Source organism: Narcine bancroftii, chromosome 4 (assembly GCF_036971445.1).
Source record: "Narcine bancroftii isolate sNarBan1 chromosome 4, sNarBan1.hap1, whole genome shotgun sequence".
In the NCBI taxonomy this organism is placed as follows: Eukaryota; Metazoa; Chordata; class Chondrichthyes; order Torpediniformes; family Narcinidae; genus Narcine; species Narcine bancroftii.
This window is the reverse complement of record NC_091472.1, coordinates 214,381,608-214,394,501: the sequence shown is the minus strand read 5'-3', so window position 1 is coordinate 214,394,501 and position 12,894 is coordinate 214,381,608. Positions and strand designations below refer to the sequence as shown.

Genomic DNA, 12,894 nt, shown 5'->3' with positions numbered 1-12,894 from the left:
GATGCCATTAGCATATTGAGCCCAGGAAAGATCCTCCAAGATAGTGACTCCCAAGAACTTAACCTCTCCACCTCTGATATCTCAATGATCACTGGTTCGTACACCTCTGGATTTTCTTTCGTGATGTCAATCTTGGCCAAACATCTGGGCAGCATCCACTGAGTTTCATCAATGTAAGTTTCATTGTCTCATTATACCTTGTACAGCGAGAAGGGATCTTCTGCAAGCATCATACTTATCCCTCAATCATTTCAACCTGATTCTATGTCTGTTATTCTATTACAGTCTGAGACTACGTAGTTAAATGCTGTGCTTCTTACAATACACCAGTGACCACTTTGACAACCCACTTAATTTGCATGCAAAGTCATGATAGGGCACGAAATGGATGCAAACCCCTCGTCTCCACTGATATTCACAGTTTATGTTTTAGTATGTAAATATTAGGAATTGTGAAAATCTGAAAGATTCTGCATCTGATCCAATTGAGAATGATCTGAGTTGATGATCCTTGTATGAAGAGGGAATGCAAAATCATTGAGGACCCCTTCTACCCCGCACACAGCATCATCCAGATGCTCCCATTGGGAAAGAGATACAGGAGTATCAGAGCCCGCATCACTAGGCTGAGGGACAGCTTCTTCCCACGGGCAGTGAGACTAACTGATGAACTGTTCACACACACCCTCCGTCACTCTACTATTTAACAATAATATTTATTTATTTTAATATCTGTACACATATAGTGTACATATGTATAATTTATCTGTATATGTGTATTTGCAGTGTGTTGCACTGAACGGTGGAGAATACGGTTTTGCCGGGTTGTACTTAATCAATCGAATGATAAATAAATTAACGAACTCAATGGTGGAGAATACGGCTGAGCTTATCCAGTTTACAGTGGATTGAATGCTGACAAAGATGAGGGCAAAAATAACAGGGAGATTCTATGAATCAGAAGCCCTTTTTCCACTGGCATCCCAGTTAATTGGCCGTGCAGTGTCCCAGGATGGGAAGCCACTTGTGCCGTTTCCACTGGGCCACCTTTAACCGGGACACTGTCTGCTTTTCCATTGAACCCAACCCATCCCCGGGGATCGGAGAGTCTACCTTTGAATGGAATGGAATGGAATGGATGGAAGTTGTCCCTTTTCCGCTGGTTTAATTGGCCCGCCGGCATCAGCTGACACTGGGGATATGAGTAGGGGTGGAGGCCATCAATCCTTGGCGTGAAATGACATCATTTAACACCGGCGTGCTGATTGCTTTCCTTTTCCACTGGACCCTTAACTGGTTAATTCCCCATGAATTCCTGGGACAAGGTGCCAGTGGAAAAAGGGGTACAGCATCAAAGATCATGGTGAATGGCATCCAGGACAAACATCAACTACCCATTCACACGAGTTCTCCTCACATTCCCCCATCAACTCCCCACTCATCTACATGCTGGGAGAATTTACGATGGCCAATTAACCTCACAACAGGTGTCTTGTATCAGTTTGCTCTGACGGACCAGATGGGATTGCTCAAAACTGATGCGAGTCAGCCTGGAATTTTAAACGTACAGAGTGAGCTTCCACAGGTTTGATATTGCATTAAAAATAATTCTGCCCAAATCTGGAACCAGAAGTGAGAAGCTTGAGGAGTTTCTCGTGACTGTCGGCACTGCAGCTAGCTGAGGAGTAATGAGTTTATTGTCATATAATAATGACTGCACAGATTATCCAAAATTCTTGCTTGTTGCAACCACTCAGGTACACAAGATACACTAACTGTGATAGTAGTCTACCTTAAATGATCACAATAGGTCAAAACAGAAAATGAATATAAATATAAACCCTAGAGGACATGTACAAAATGAAGGGAGGGAAGTTTAGGGGAGACATCAGGTGTAAGGGTTTTTTTTATACAGAGAGTTGTGGGGGCCTGGAATGCCTTGCTGAGGCTAGAACATTAGGGGCACCTAAGAGACAGGATGTAAGAAAAATAGAGGGTTACGAGGTAAGGAGGGTTAACCTTTTTTTTGTTAGGCATACGTGGGTTGGCACAACATCGCGGGCCAAAGGGCCTGCATTGTGCAGTAATGTTCTGTGAAAAGGAGAGATAAATGAATATTCACAGTCACAACAAAAAAAAGTAATGTTTTAATAGTGAGTCAGATCTTTTGGTAGTCCTGGATTTGTTTATGGTTACGGGGTGAGGATAGGGCAGGGAGACTCAAGAACCTGATTGCTGTTGGGGAAAAAAAACACATCAGATGGCAGCTTGTTCCACTCTCTGAGTGAACTTCCTCCCAATGTCCCACTAAACCTTTCCCCCTCCATCTTAAGATTACGACCTCTTGAATTTATCTCCCCCAATCTAACTGGAAAAAGCCTACATGCATCCACTCTGTCGATACCTCTCAAAATCTTGGAAATCTCAATCAAATTTCCCCTCAATTTTCTCCACTCCAAGGAATAAAGTTCTAACCTGTTTAATCTTTCTCTGTAACTCAACTCCTGAAGATCTGGCAACATCCTAGTAAACATTCTTTGCACTCTTTCAATCTTTGATATCTTTCCTGTAGTTAGGTGACCAGAACTGCACATAATTTTCCAAATTTGGCCTCACCACCGTCTTAAATAACTTCAACATATGGTAACATCCCAATTCCTAAACTCAATACTTTGATTTATAAAGGCTAAAATGCTTTACAACCCTGTTCACCTGTGATGCCACCTTCACTGAATAATGTATCTGTATTCCCAAATCTCTTTGCTCCTCCACATTCCTCAGTGCCCGACCATTTACTGTGCCTGTCCTACCTTGGTTTGCCCTTCCAAACACCTCACACTTGTCTGAATTAAACTCTATCTGCCATATTTTTGCTCATTCTCCCAGTTGGTCCAGATCCCTCTGCAAGTATTGAAAATCTTCCTCACTGACCACATCGCCTCCTACCTTTGTGTCATCAGCAAACTTGCTGATCTAATTCACCATGTTATCATCCAGATCATTGATATAGACAATAAACAACAGTGGTCCCAACACAGATCCCTGAGGCACACCACTAGTCACAGGCCTCCAGTCTGAGAAGTAACCATCTACTACCACTCTCTGTTTTCTCCCACACAGCCAATTTCAAATCCAGTTTACAACCTCTCCAATTCTTTACTAAAGTCCATATAGACAACATTCACAGCCTTTCCTTCATCCATTTTCCGAAAAACTCTACAAGATTTGTTAAACACGACCTACCACCCACAAAGCCATGCTAACTACCCTTAATCAGCCCATGACTGTACAAATACCTATATGTCCAGTCTCTCAGAACTCCTTCCAATAATTTATCCACTACTGACGTCAGTCTCACCGGCCTATAATTCCCTGGTTCAATTTTGGAGCCCTTTTTAAACAACAGAACAATATGAGCTACCCACCAATCCTCTGGCCCCTCACCTAAGAACATTTTGAATATATCAGCCAGGGTCCCTGCAATTTCTACAATAGTTCCCCTCAAAGTCAGAGGGAATATCATATCCAGCCCAGGGGATTTATCTACCTTTATTCACTGTAAGGCAGCATGAACCTTCTCCTTTATCTCCATCTGTTCCATGACTCTTCTGTTTGTTTCCCTTCCTTCCTTTTTTTTCAAACTTTATTTAAAGATAGAAAAATCATAACATACAGTCTAGTAATAATCAAATATTGATTTTACCGATGAGGAGCCACGTGATGGAGTAGTGGCCGGACGGTGAACTCCAGCCCTCTCCAGAAAAGTCGGGAAAAACAAAGGAAAACACAAAGGCACAGAAATAAAAGTTACAGAAAAGTGAGTATAAAGGTGGAAAGAAGATGGCGACAAAAAAAGAAAAATCGAAAGCAACGGTAAGAAGAGAGGAAGAGAAGACAAAGGAGGAAAAAGGTGAAGGCCTTACCTGTCCAAAGAGGCCCGCTGCGGAGAGAGAAACCCGCTCCCTCAGGTCGGTAAATAATGGACTACAAAAATGGCTCGCTGAGCCGAGTAAAAGTGCGCAACCGCGCATGCGCGATGCGAATGAAAAAAAACACACTGACGGGAGGGGGGACCAGCTGGGGAGTCGATCTCCACAGCCGGCAACGACAGCTGCAGAACACCTGCAGCAAGAAGAGACCACAGAAGACAATAGAAACAAGAAAGAAGAGAAGGAAAGGGCACCAAAGAAACAACAGATGGCCAACCCAGAGGAAGAAGAAGAGGAAGAGGAAGAGTACAGTGAAATAGAAGAAGAAAAGAAAGGCAAGATAAAGGATATACTTTCTCTTATTAAAGGATACATGGAGTCATTTAAAGAATGGCAAACACAGGAATTTAAGGATTTAAGAAAAAGAATAAACAACACAGAAGAGAAAATGAATAAAATAGAGATGACCTTAACAGAAATGGGAAAGAAAATGGACAAGATGGAAGAGCGGGCAGTAGCAGCAGAAATGGAGGTAGAAGACTTAAAATAGAAATTGGAGGAATCTAATAAAAAAACTAAAGAGACACAAGAACTACTAGCTCAAAAAATAGATACAATGGAAATTTATAACAGAAGAAATAACATAAAGATAGTGGGCCTTAAGGAAGATGAAGAAGGCAAGAATATGAGGGAGTTTATAAAAGAGTGGATCCCTAAGACCCTAGGATGTCCAGAACTACAGCAAGAAATGGAAATAGAAAGGGCACATAGAGTATTGGCCTCTAAACCACAACCACAACAAAAACCAAGATCTATTGTAGTAAAATTCCTAAGATATACTACAAGAGAAAAGGTACTGGAGAAGACAATGGAAAAAGTAAGAGAGGGCAACAAACCACTGGAGTATAAAGGGCAAAAAATCTTCATTTATCCAGATATAAGTTTTGAACTCCTAAAGAAGAGAAAAGAGTTCAATACAGCAAAGGCGATTTTATGGAAGAAAGGGTATAAATTTATACTAAAGCATCCAGCAGTATTGAAAATATTTATTCCAGGACAACAAAACAGACTATTCTCGGATCCAGAAGAAGCACGAAAATTTGCAGAACAATTACAAAAATAGACTGAGGGAGGAAGACGGGTAATGAGAGTTAAAATGATCACGATTGATATGTATGTGGGTAAAGACAAAAATAGACTGAGGGATGAAGACGGGTAATGAGAGTAAAAATGATCACGATTGATATGTATGCGGGTAAAGAGGTATAAGAGTGAATAGAGACAATGTGCATACGTGAATGTATCTGTACTTAGAGGAAAATATAGATAGTATAGACAAGAATTAATAAAGGAAGGTAATGGAATAGAGAGAATAAGGAGGGAATTAAAAGAGTGACCTTTGTGACATATGAAAAGTGAAATCTTTTCTGGGGGGGCGGGGTGAGGGGAAATAGCGGTCACTGCAAAATCAGTTGACGCTTGCAGTGGATTCGCAAATCCAAATGAAGAGGGGAGATGTGGTTGTCCGTCAAGGGATAAAGGACAACTCAGGAGGGGAAGGGGAGATTGGGGATAAATAAGATAGAAATAGGAGAATAAGGAAAATGTTGGATGTTGTAGGAATGTTGTCTTATAAAGAGTTGAAAATAAGAAAACAGAAATGGAAAAGGAGGAAAGGTAATGATGGAAAAACGGAAAGAGAAGATAAACAAAATATAAAAGGGCTACGCTGAACTATATGACTTTAAATATTAATGGAATACATAACCAAATTAAAAGGAAGAAACTACTAAATTTAAATGAATAAATGTATTCCATTAGAAAAAATAACATATAGGTTAAGAAATAATATTGAAATATTCGAACAAGTATAGGAGCCTTACATTAAATACAATAGTGAAAACCTACCGGGGACAAACATTACCTCAGTTGATGGAAGGAGAAGGAAAGAAAAGAATGGACTCAGTAGAATTTCTGGTGCATTTTTGTTGAATGACAACATTGTCTGACTGGCTAAATGCAACCTAGATTGTATACCTAAAATGGATGAGGGGGGGGGGGGTGGGGGGTGGCTTGGGAGGAGGGGGGGGGAGAAAAAGTCACTGTATATGTGTGAAAAAGAAATAGTGTATATCATGGCTAATGTGATTTATGGTGTGAAAAATAAAAAATAAATAAATAAATAAATAAATAAATATTGATTTTACCAAAAAAAAAACAAGAAAAAAAAGTTAAAAAAACACAGAAAAATAAAATTAAAAAAAAATCCAATCCCACCCCTTCAGCCAACTCCCTTAAGGGGAGCCAAAAATATTAATTATATATAAAAAAATTATAAATGTTAAGAACAATTCTTCTTCTTTGGCTTGGCTTCGCGGACGAAGATTTATGGAATTTATGGAGGGGGTAAATGTCCACGTCAGCTGCAGGCTCGTTTGTGGCTGACAAGTCCGATGCGGGACAGGCAGACACGGTTGCAGCGGCTGCAGGGGAAAATTGGTTGGTTGGGGTTGGGTGTTGGGTTTTTCCTCCTTTGCCTTTTGTCAGTGAGGTGGGCTCTGCGGTCTTCTTCAAAGGAGGTTGCTGCCCGCCAAACTCTGAGGCGCCAAGATGCACGGTTTGAGGCGATATCAGCCCACTGGTGGTGGTCAATGTGGCAGGCACCAAGAGATTTCTTTAGGCAGTCCTTGTACCTTTTCTTTGGTGCACCTCTGTCTTGGTGGCCAGTGGAGAGCTCGCCATATAACACGATCTTGGGAAGGCGATGGTCCTCCATTCTGGAGACGTGACCCACCCAGCGCAGCTGGATCTTCAGCAGCGTGGACTCGATGCTGTCGACCTCTGCCATCGCGAGTACTTCGACGTTAGGGATGAAAGCGCTCCAATGAATGTTGAGGATGGAGCGGAGACAACGCTGGTGGAAGCGTTCTAGGAGCCGTAGGTGATGCCGGTAGAGGACCCATGATTCGGAGCCGAACAGGAGTGTGGATATGACAACGGCTCTGTATACGCTTATCTTTGTGAGGTTTTTCAGTTGGTTGTTTTTCCAGACTCTTTTGTGTAGTCTTCCAAAGGCGCTATTTGCCTTGGCGAGCCTGTTGTCTAACTCGTTGTCGATCCTTGCATGTGATGAAATGGTGCAGCCGAGATAGGTAAACTGGTTGACCGTTTTGAGTTTTGTGTGCCCGATGGAGATGTGGGGGTGCTGGTAGTCATGGTGGGGAGCTGGCTGATGGAGGACCTCAGTTTTCTTCAGGCTGACTTCCAGGCCAAACATTTTGGCAGTTTCCGCAAAACAGGACGTCAAGCGCTGAAGAGCTGGCTCTGAATGGGCAACTAAAGCGGCATCATCTGCAAAAAGTAGTTCACGGACAAGTTTCTCTTGTGTCTTGGTGTGAGCTTGCAGGCGCCTCAGATTGAAGAGACTGCCATCCGTGCGGTACCGGAAGTAAGCAGCGTCTTCATTGTTGAGGTCTTTCATGGCTTGGTTCAGCATCATGCTGAAGAATTCAAAGTATATCTAAATGCATATATTCCAAATATGGAGACCATTTGCTAACAAAAAAGGAATAATTTTTTCCATAACAATGCAAGTTTTCAATTCATTTTGCCAAAGTAATATATTAATCTCTGTATTATCTTTCCAAGTACTCGCATCACATTTACGTGCTACTGATAACACCAAACGTACAAAAGCAATTTGAATTTTATCCAAACCCAATCCCCTCAATGAAATCAAATTACCCAACAAGAAAATCATTGGGTCTAAAGGTAATGTAAAGTTATACAATTTTTCCAAAACTACTTTAATTCCTTGCCGGAATGGTTGAACTTTAATACAAGTCCAAACAACATGTAAAAAAGTTCCAATGCATGAATCACATCTAAAACATGAGTCTGAATTACTAAACCCATATTTTTTCAGCTTCTCTGGAGTCAAATATAATTGATGTAAAAAATTATAATTAACCATTCTATATCTTACATTAGTCAATTTGATTACATGGTCCTGATACATATCCGCCCAATCATCTTCAGGAAAAATAAACACTAAACCATTCTCCCATTTAAGTCACCAAGGCTCTAAGTCGGTAATACTCAAACAAAGAATTTACAGATATATCAAATCTCTCTCAATTGATTAAAAGAAATAAATTGACCCTCTTCAAAACAATCCTGTATTCTCTTTATACCCTTAAAATCCCAACTCTTTAAATAATTATTAAACATTGAAAAAGAAATAAGCTGATTATTATACAATGGTTAAAATTGATAATTTATCTTTTGATCCCAAAACCCTATTTTTTAAATCCAAATCTTTAACAAATGTTTCAATACCGTCATATTATATTCCTGTAACAAATTCAAATTCCAATGAAACATAAATTCATGTACCTCGACCTCAGAAATACACGCCATTTCCACCTTAGCCCAACTAGGAGGTTGATCTAGATCCATCAATCTGCTAATAAACTTCAACTGGGCCACTTCATAATAATTTTGAAAATGTGGAAAATGAAGTCCACCTAACGCATATTTACATGTAAGTTTATACAATGCCACTCGAGCAAATTTTAACCTTAATTTTGTAATAATTTTAAATTCTGAATAATCTGCTATTCCAATTGGTAAAATTTCACTTTTATCCCAATTAACTTTATATCCTGACAATTCTCCAAATTTCGACAAACACTCTTGTAACTGCTTCAACGACCGTTCCAGTTCTGTCAAATATATCAATACGTCATCTGCAAATAAATTAATCTTATATTCTTCATTCATAACCTTCATCCCTCTAATTTCATCATTTTGTCTAATAGTCTGAGTTAATGGTTCAATAGCCAATGCAAATAAGGCTGGTGACAATGGACAGCCCTGCCAAGTTGAACGAGTCAAACTAAATAGTAAAGAAATCGGACCATTTGTCACTGCCCTAGCAATCGGGTTCGTATATAAAGCTTTAACCTCTTCTTCTTTGGCTTGGCTTCACAGACGAAGATTTATGGAGGGGTAATGTCTACCTTAGCTGCAGGCTCGTTTGTGGCTGACAAGTCCGATGCGGGACAGGCAGACACGGTTGCAGCGGTTGCAAGGGAAAATTGGTTGGTTGGGGTTGGGTGTTGGGTTTTTCCTCCTTTGCCTTTTGTCAGTGAGGTGGGTTCTGCGGTCTTCTTCAAAGGAGGTTACTGCCCGCTGAACTGTGAAGCACCAAGATGCACGGTTTGAGGCGATATCAGCCCACTGGCGGTGGTCAATGTGGCAGGCACCAAGAGATTTCTTTAGGCAGTCCTTGTACCTCTTCTTTGGTGCACTTCTGTCTCGGTGGCCAGTGGAGAGCTCGCCATATAACACGATCTTGGGAAGGCGATGGTCCTCCATTCTCGAGACGTGACCTACCCAGCGCAGTTCGATCTTCAGCAGTGTGGATTCGATGCTGTCAGCCTCTGCCATCTCGAGTACTTCGATGTTGGTGATGAAGTCGCTCCAATAAATGTTGAGGATGGAGCAGAGACAACGCTGGTGAAAGCGTTCTAGGAGCCGTAGATGATGCCGGTAGAGGACTCATGATTCGGAGCCGAACAGGAGTGTGGGTATGACAACGGCTCTGTATACGCTTATCTTTGTGAGGTTTTTCAGTTGGTTGTTTTTCCAGACTCTTTTGTGTAGTCTTCCAAAGGCGCTATTTGCCTTGGCGAGTCTGTTGTCTATCTCGTTGTCGATCCTTGCATCCGATGAAATGGTGCAGCCGAGATAGGTAAACTGGTTGTCCGTTTTGAGTTTTGTGTGCCCGATGGAGATGTGGGGGGGGCTGGTAGTCAAGGTGGGGAGCTGGCTGATGGAGGACCTCAGTTTTCTTCAGGCTGACTTCCAGGCCAAACATTTTGGCAGTTTCCGTAAAACAAGACATCAAGCGCTGAAGAGCTAGCTCTGAATGGGCAACTAAAGTGGCATCGTCTGCAAAGAGTAATTCACGGACAAGTTGCTCTTGTGTCTTGGTGTGAGCTTGCAGGCGCCGAATTTAAACTTTTCTAACACCTTAAATAAAAAATCCCATTCAACTCTATCAAAAGCATTTTCTGCATCTAGTGCAACCTAGACCTCAAATCTACGCTGCTTTCTGTATGCATTGACCAAAGTAATTAATCAAAGAACATTATCTGATGCATTTCTGTTCTTAATAAAACCTGTTTGATCAGTATGTATCAACTTAGGTAAGTACATAGCAAGTCTATGAGGTAATACTTTGTCTATAATTTTATAATCTACATTTAATAAAGAAATAGGTCTATATTAAGACACTTTCAATGGATCTCTATCTTTTTTTTGGAATAACAGTTATTTAAACACTTGAACAAGATTCTGGCAACTTCTGTTCTTCAGTAACTTGTTTTAACACATCTCCAAATACATTAGATAAATCAGCATAAAATTTTTTATAAAATTCCACAGGAAATCCATCATCCCCTGGGGATTTTCCATTTGGCATTTCCTGTATAGCTTCCTTGATTTCAAAATCTGTAAATGGAGATTCTAGTTCCTGAATATCTTTCTCATCTAATGCCAGTAACCTTAATTTAGATAAATAAAATTCAATAGAACCATTATCTTGCTTCCCCTCAGAAGTATATAATTTTGATGGAATGAATAAAACTGATCCTTAATTTCCTGAGGCTTATAGGTAATTATTGAATTCTTTTCAATGACATTAATAGTCTGAGATGCCTGTTGCATTCAATAGCCAAGCAAATACCTTGTGAGCTCTTTCTCCCAACTCATAATAACGTTGTTTAGATCGATTAATTAAACACTCAAACTGATAAGTTTGTAAAGTATTATAGCATAATTTCAATTTCGCCAATGCAGCTTTTTTGTCTTCGGTCACATCCTTCTGAAAATCTTTCTCTAACTCAGCAATCTGATTTTCCAACATCAAACTTTCTGCCATATATTGTTTCTTAACTAATAAACTGTCCCCTCAAATAAGCTTTTAACACGTCCCATACTACAAAATGACTATCCACAGAATTAATATTCTCAGTCAAAAATAAAGAGATACGCTCTTTTACAAAAGTAACAAACTCTGTTTTTTTCAGTAATATTGCATTATACCTCCATCCATGTGATGAACGTACCACTTTTGAACTTTCACAGGAAAAAAGTAATAATGAATGGTCTGATAGAACTCTACTTTTATATTCAGCTTACAGTTCTGACAATTTAATCCACACCTGTAGGTGAGCTGATACCAAAAAAAATCAATCCTAGAAAACGAATCATGTCATGATGAATAAAAAGAAAAATCTTTCTCTGTAGGATTAACCTTTCTCCAAATATCTAACAAATTTAAATCTTTCATCAATGCATTGATTTGTATTGCCATCTTTGATTTCCTTATATTCTTCGGATTTCTGTCCAATAAAGGTTCCAAAACACAATTAAAATCTCTCCCAACTAAAATATTTTCATTAACTTGAGTTAACAATAAAAAAGCTTCTGAAATAAACTGCTCATCATCTATATTAGGCACATAAAGATTAAGCAAAGTCCAAGATTCAGCAAAGATTTTACAGTTCATCCGTAAAACTCTACCTACATTTCCCTCTGAAGATTCCAATTCAAATGGTAATTTTTTATGAATCAAAATTGCCTCCCCTCTTGCCTTAGAATTAAAAGAAGAAGAAAACACATGTCCAACCCAATCTCTTTTCAATTTCAAATGTTCCTTTTTGGTCCAATGTGTTTCTTGTAAAAAGGCAATATCAATTTTCATTTTTTTTATATAAGCCAAAACCCTCTTTCACTTAATTGTATTATTTAATCCTTGAACATTAAAAGTTGCAAAATTCAAATTAGACATTTTTACTAACTACTAATATATTTACATTCTATAAAATAACACTCCCCTTTATAATTCTTCAAAAGCAAAAAAAAAACACACCCCTCAATAAACAAAAAAAATCCCAAAAATAAAAAAAACCACCCAAAGGTAGTTTTTTACCACCCTAAAAATCTGGGTGTGGTAAGCCCACTAATGGTAGATGACAGTCAAATCTTTCAGTATCATCCACCCCCCCCCCCCCCACCAAGTACATTTCATTATGTAATTAAGAACAACCAAATATAGTAAATACATTCAACCCAATGATTCCAAGCCCAGTGATTGTTCTGGATCTTCAATGTCAAGAAGACTTTGTGTCAGCTTTTCTTTCTTTTCATTCTTTCCATACCCATTCCCATTTCTGTTTACACTCTTCTTGGGATACAATGGTGAAGACCGCCTATTTCTTTGCAATTCTGGCAATGAATTAGCAAAAACAAAGGCATCGTGATTGTTGTCAAAAAAATTGAGATTGAAAGTTTCCATAAAAAACGTTCAAAATTGCAGGATAACGAAAAGCAAACTTATAGCCCTTTCGCCATAAGACATCTTTAGCCAAATTAAATTCCCGTCGTCTTCTAATAACCTCTTGACTTAAATCGGCATAAAAAACACTCTGTTACTTTGAACCATTAATGGAGACTGATTCTGCTGCTTTCTGTACCGCCATTCATAAAATAATTTCTCTATCTTGATATTTCAAATAGTGAATCAAAACTGCCCTCGATGTTTGTCCTGGAAGTGTTTTTTTCTTCAACACTCTATGGGCCCGATCCAGTTCCAAACCTTCAGGAAAAAACTCAGTACCTCTGGGATCCAATGCTTAAAATATTTTATTGGATCAGAACCTTCAATGACCTCTGGAAGACCAACTATTTTCACATTATTTCTCCAGCTTTGATTTTCCAATGAATCAATCTTGTTCAATAAATCCCTTTTTTGAATCCCCCAATCTACAAAAGAACCTTCCACTTTTTCCATTTTTTCTCTATTGTGTTCCACCTGATTTTGACACTCAGAAAAGGCTGTTTCAATTTTTAAAAAATGATCTTGTACAATATCAACCAATTTTATACATCTGTTAAT

At 39.2% G+C, this 12,894-nt stretch overlaps 1 protein-coding gene across 5 annotated transcripts in view; it reads right to left on the bottom strand.

The window, feature by feature from the left end:
• Positions 1 to 12,894, bottom strand: part of LOC138761575 (partitioning defective 3 homolog B-like) — a 1,428,627-nt gene that overhangs the window by 213,614 nt on the left and 1,202,119 nt on the right. The window lies entirely within an intron of this gene.